This window comes from Equus caballus, chromosome 10, assembly GCF_041296265.1.
Source record: "Equus caballus isolate H_3958 breed thoroughbred chromosome 10, TB-T2T, whole genome shotgun sequence".
NCBI classification, from domain to species: Eukaryota; Metazoa; Chordata; class Mammalia; order Perissodactyla; family Equidae; genus Equus; species Equus caballus.
Window position 1 is genome coordinate 34,015,147 of NC_091693.1, and position 7,196 is coordinate 34,022,342.

Genomic DNA, 7,196 nt, shown 5'->3' on the forward strand with positions numbered 1-7,196 from the left:
ATCTGCCGGACATGCCAGAACCAGCTCTCAGACACACCAGAACCACGTGGCGGACACGCCGGAAGCACCTGCCGAGCATGCCGGACCCACCTGCTCGACTCGCCAGAAACACCTGCCGGACACGCCAAAATCACCTGTCGGGTACGCCAGATCCACCTGGCGGACACTCCGGAATCACCTGCCGCGCATGCCGGAACCACCACTCAGACGTGCCGGAAGCACGTGCCGGACACGCCGGAAACACATACCGGACAGACCGGAACCACCTGACAGACAAGCCGGAACCACCTGCTCGACTCGTAGGAACCACCCGCCAGACAGGCCAAAATCAACAGCTGGCTATGCGGGAACCACCTGGCCTACAGTCCGGAATGACCTGCCGTGCATGCAGAAGCCACCTCTCAGACATAACGAAACCGTGTGCCGGACACGCTGGAACCACGTCCTGGACAGACTGGAACCACCTGCCGGCCACGCCTGAACCACCTGCCGAGCACGACGGAACCACCTGCCGGACTCGCCAAAAACACCTGCGGGCTATGCCAGAACCACTTGGAGGACTCTCCGGGATGACCTGCCGGGCATGCTGGAACCACCTCTCAGACGTGCCAGAACCACGTGGCGGACTGTCCAGAATCGCCTGTTGGGCATGCGCAACCACCTCTGAGACATACCAGAACCACGTGCCGTACACGCCGGAACCACCTACCGGACACACCGGAATCAGCTTTCGGGCATGCCGGAAGCACCTGCTCAACTCGCCTGAAAAACCTGCCGGACACGCCAAAATCACCTGCCGGCTACGCCAAAACCACGTGGTGGACTCTCTGAATCACCTGCCGGGCAGATAGAACCACCTCTCAGACGTGCCGGAACCAATGCCGGACACGCCGGAGCCACCTCCCAGACAGACCGGAACCCTCTGCCGGACCTGCCTGAACCAATTGTCGAGCACGCCGGAACCACATGCTCGACTCTCTGGAACCACATGCCGGACATGGCAAAATCACCTGCCGGCTACGCCAGAACCACTTGGCGAACACTCTGTAATCACCGGCCGGGCATGCCGGAACCACCTCTCGGACATGCCAGAACCACGTGCCAATGACACCGGAAGCACCTGCCGAGCACGCAGGAACCTCCTGCTCGACTCACCAGAACCACCTGCCGGAGACGCAAAAATCACCTGCCGTCTACGCCACAACCAGTTGGTGAACACTTCACAATCACCTGCCGGGCTTGCTGGAACCACCTGCCGGTCATGCCAAAATCACCTGCCAACTACGCCGGAACCACTTGGCGGACACTGCAGAAACACCTGTCGGGCCGGCCGGAACGACATCTGAGACGTGACAGAACCATGTGCATGAGATGCCGGAACCACAGCCCGAACACACCGAAACCACCTACCAGACATGCCGGAACCACCTGCTCGACTCGCCCGAATCACGTACCTCACACGCCAAAATCACCTGCCGGGCATGCCAGAAGCACTTGACGGACACTCCGGAATCTCTGCCGGACATGCCAGAACCAGCTCTCAGACACACCAGAACCACGTGCCAGAGACGCTGGAACCACGTCCTGGACAGACTGGAACCACCTGCCGGACACGCCTGGACCACCTGCCGAGCACGCCGGAACCACCTGCTCGACTTTCAGTACCCACGTGCCGGACACGCCAAAAGGAACTGCCGGCTACACCAGAACCACTTACACGACACTCCTGAATCACCTGCCCGGCATGCCGGAACCACCTCTCAGACATGCCAGAACCACGTGACAATGACACCGGAAGCACCACTCGAGCACGCCGGAACCACCTGTTCGACTCGCCGGAACCAAGTACCTGACAGGACAAAATCACCTGCCGGGTATGCCAGAACCACTTGGTGGACACTCCAGAATCATCTGCCAGACATGCCAGAACCAGCTCTCAGACACACCAGAACCACGTGCCGGACACGCCGGAAGCACCTGCTGAGCATGCCTGAGCCACATGCTCGACTTGCAAGAAACACCTGCCAGAAACGCCAAAATCACCTGCCGGGTACGCCAGAACCACGTGGCGGACACTCCGGAATCACCTGTCGGCCATGCCGGAACCACCTCTCAGACGTGCCAGAACCTCGTGCCGGACACGCCAGAACCACCTGCCGGACAGACCGGAACCACCTGCCGGACACGCCGGAACCACCGGCTCGACTCGCCGGAACCACCGCCGGACATGCAAAATCACCTGCCGGCTACGCCAGAACCACTCGGCAGACACTCCGCAATCACCTGCCGGGCTTGCTGGAACCAGCTGCCGGTCACGCCAACATCACCTGCCAGCTACACCAGAACCACTTGGCAGACAGTCCGGAAACACCTGTCGGGCCGGCCGGAACCACCTCTCAAACGTGCCATTACCATGTGCCTGAGATTCCTGAACCACACCCAGAACACACCGAAACCACCTGCCAGACCCGCCTGAACCCCCTGGCGAGCACGCCTCATCCACCTGCTCAACTAGCCGGAACCACCTTCCTGACACGCCAAAATCACCTGCCAGGTATACCAGAACCACTTGGTGGACACTCCGGAATCATCTGCCGGACATGCCAGAACCAGCTCTCAGACACACCAGAACCACGTGCCTGAGACGCCGGAAGCACCAGCTGAGCATGCCTGAGCCACCTGCTCGACTCGCAAGAAACACCTGTCGGACATGCCAAAATCACCTGCCGGGTACGCCAGAAACACTTGGCAGACACTCCGGAATCACCTGTCGGGCATGCCGGAACCACCTCTCAGACTTGCCAGAACCATGTTCTGTTCACGCCGGTACCACCTGCCGAGTATACCGGAACCAGCTGATCCACTCCCCAGAACCACCTAGTTGACACGCCAAAATCAAGTGCCGGCTATGCCAGAACCACTCGGCAGACACTCCGGAATCACATGCCAGGCGTTCCGGAACTACCTCTCAGAGGTGCCAGAACCACATGCCGGAGACTCCTGAATCACCTGCCGGGCATGCCGGAACCACCTCTCAGAGGTGCCAGAACCACATGCCGGACACTCCGGAATCACCTGCCGGGCATGCCGGAACCATCTCTCAGACGTGCCACAACCACGTGCCGGAGAGACCGGAAGCACCTGCCGAGCTCGCCGGAACCACCTGCTGGACATGCCGGAACCACCTGCCTCACAGGCCAAAATCATATGCCGGCTACGCCAAAACCACTTGGTGGACACTCCAGAATCACCTTGCGGGCATGCCGGAACCACGTCATGGACAGACGGCAAACACCTGCCGGACCTGCCGGAACCACCTGCCGAGCACGCCGGAACCACCTGCTCGACTCACCAGAGCCACCTGCCGGACACACCAGAAACACCTGCGGGTTACGCCACAACCACCTGTCGGACACTCCGGAATCACCTGCCGGGCATGCTGGAACCACCTCTCAGAGGTGCCAAAACCACATGCTGGAGACGGCGGAAGCACATGCCGAGAATGCCGGAAGTTCCTCATCCACTCCCCAGAACCACCTGCCGGACACACCGATATCACCTGCCGGCTACGCCAGAACCACTTGGCGGACACTCCAGAATCACCTGCCGGGCATGCCAGCACAGCCTCTCAGAAGTGCCAGAAGCACGTGCCGGACAGGCCGGAACCATCTCCCGGACAGACCGGAAACACAGGAAACACTCGCCGGAACCACCTGCTTGACTCACCGGTCCCACCTGCCGGACACGCCAAAATCACCTGCCCGCTACACTAGAACCACTTGGCGGACAAGCCGGAATCACGTGAAGTGAATGGCGACACAACCTCTCAGACGTGTCAGAACCTCGTGCCGGACACACCAGAACCACCTGCTGGACAGACCGGAACCACCTGCCGGACATGCCGGAACCACCGGCTCGACTCGCCGGAACCACCGCCGGACATGCAAAATCACCTGCCGGCTACGCCAGAACCACTTGGCGAACACTCCGGAATCACCTGCCGGGCATGCCGGAACCACCTCTCAGACTTGCCAGAACCATGTTCCGGACACGCCGGTACCACCTGCCGAGTATGCCGGAACCACCTGATCCACTCCCCAGAACCACCTGCTGGACACGCCAGAATCACCTGCCGGCTACGCCAGAACCACTCGGCAGACACTCCGGAACCACCTGCCGGGCATGCCGGAACCACCTCTCAGAGGTGCCAGAACCACATGCCGGACACTCCGGAGTCACCTGCCGGGCATGCCGGAACCATCTCTCAGACGTGCCACAACCACGTGCCGGAGAGACCGGAAGCACCTGCTGAGCTCGCCGGAACCACCTGCTGGACATGCCGGAACCACCTGCCGGACACGCCGGAACCACCGGCTCGACTCGCCGGAACCATTGCCGGACACGCAAAATCACCTGCTGGCTACGCCAGAACCACTTGGCGAACACTCCGGAATCACCTGCCGGGCATGGCGGAACCACCTCTCAGACATGCCGGAACCGCATGCCAATGACACCGGAAGCACCTGCCGAGCACGCCAGAACCACCTGCTCGACTCGCCAAAACCACCTGCTGGACACGCCAAAATCACCTGCTGGCTACGCCAGAACCACTCGGCAGACACTCCGCAATCACCTGCCGGGCTTGCTGGAACCACCTGCCGGTCACGCCAAGATCACCTGCCAGCTACGCCAGAACCACTTGGCGGACACTCCGGAAACACCTGTTGGGACGGCCGGAACCACCTCTCAGACGTGTCAGAATCATGTGCCTGAGATGCCGGAACCACTCCCCGAACACACCGAAACCACCTGCCAGACCCGCCTGAACCCCCTGGCGAGCACGCCTGATCCACCTGCTCAACTAGCCGGAACCACCTTCCTGACACGCCGAAATCACCTGCCGTGTATACCAGAACCACTTGGTGGACACTCCGGAATCATCTGCCGGACATGCCAGAACCAGCTCTCAGACACACCAGAACCACGTGGCGGACACGCCGGAAGCACCTGCCGAGCATGCCGGACCCACCTGCTCGACTCGCCAGAAACACCTGCCGGACACGCCAAAATCACCTGTCGGGTACGCCAGATCCACCTGGCGGACACTCCGGAATCACCTGCCGCGCATGCCGGAACCACCACTCAGACGTGCTGGAAGCACGTGCCGGACACGCCGGAAACACATACCGGACAGACCGGAACCACCTGACAGACAAGCCGGAACCACCTGCTCAACTCGTAGGAACCACCCTCCAGACAGGCCAAAATCAACAGCTGGCTATGCGGGAACCACCTGGCCTACAGTCCGGAATGACCTGCCGTGCATGCAGAAGCCACCTCTCAGACATAACGAAACCGTGTGCCGGACACGCTGGAACCACGTCCTGGACAGACTGGAACCACCTGCCGGCCACGCCTGAACCACCTGCCGAGCACGACGGAACCACCTGCCGGACTCGCCAAAAACACCTGTGGGCTATGCCAGAACCACTTGGAGGACTCTCCGGGATGACCTGCCGGGCATGCTGGAACCACCTCTCAGACGTGCCAGAACCACGTGGCGGACTGTCCAGAATCGCCTGTTGGGCATGCGCAACCACACCTGAGACATACCAGAACCACGTGCCGTACACGCCGGAACCACCTACCGGACACACCGGAATCAGCTTTCGGGCATGCCGGAAGCACCTGCTCAACTCGCCTGAAAAACCTGCCGGACACGCCAAAATCACCTGCCGGCTACGCCAAAACCACGTGGTGGACTCTCTGAATCACCTGCCGGGCATGATAGAACCACCTCTCAGACGTGCCGGAACCAATGCCGGACACGCCGGAGCCACCTCCCAGACAGACCGGAACCCACTGCCGGACCTGCCTGAACCAATTGTCAAGCACGCCGGAACCACATGCTCGACTCTCTGGAACCACATGCCGGACATGGCAAAATCACCTGCCGGCTACGCCAGAACCACTTGGCAAACACTCTGTAATCACCGGCCGGGCATGCCGGAACCACCTCTCGGACATGCCAGAACCACGTGCCAATGACACCGGAAGCACCTGCCGAGCACGCAGGAACCTCCTGCTCGACTCACCAGAACCACCTGCCGGAGACGCAAAAATCACCTGCCGTCTACGCCACAACCAGTTGTTGAACACTTCGCAATCACCTGCCGGGCTTGCTGGAACCACCTGCCGGTCATGCCAAAATCACCTGCCAACTACGCCGGAACCACTTGGCGGACACTGCAGAAACACCTGTCGGGCCGGCCGGAACGACATCTGAGACGTGACAGAACCATGTGCATGAGATGCCGGAACCACAGCCCGAACACACCGAAACCACCTACCAGACATGCCGGAACCACCTGCTCGACTCGCCCGAATCACGTACCTCACACGCCAAAATCACCTGCCGGGCATGCCAGAAGCACTTGACGGACACTCCGGAATCTCTGCCGGACATGCCAGAACCAGCTCTCAGACACACCAGAACCACGTGCCAGAGACGCTGGAACCACGTCCTGGACAGACTGGAACCACCTGCCGGACACGCCTGGACCACCTGCCGAGCACGCCGGAACCACCTGCTCGACTTTCAGTACCCACGTGCCGGACACGCCAAAAGGAACTGCCGGCTACACCAGAACCACTTACACGACACTCCTGAATCACCTGCCCGGCATGCCGGAACCACCTCTCAGACATGCCAGAACCACGTGACAATGACACCGGAAGCACCACTCGAGCACGCCGGAACCACCTGTTCGACTCGCCGGAACCAAGTACCTGACAGGACAAAATCACCTGCCGGGTATGCCAGAACCACTTGGTGGACACTCCAGAATCATCTGCCAGACATGCCAGAACCAGCTCTCAGACACACCAGAACCACGTGCCGGACACGCCGGAAGCACCTGCTGAGCATGCCTGAGCCACATGCTTGACTTGCAAGAAACACCTGCCAGAAACGCCAAAATCACCTGCCGGGTACGCCAGAACCACGTGGCGGACACTCCGGAATCACCTGTCGGCCATGCCGGAACCACCTCTCAGACGTGCCAGAACCTCGTGCCGGACACGCCAGAACCACCTGCCGGACAGACCGGAACCACCTGCCGGACACGCCGGAACCACCGGCTCGACTCGCCGGAACCACCGCCGGACATGCAAAATCACCTGCCGGCTACGCCAGA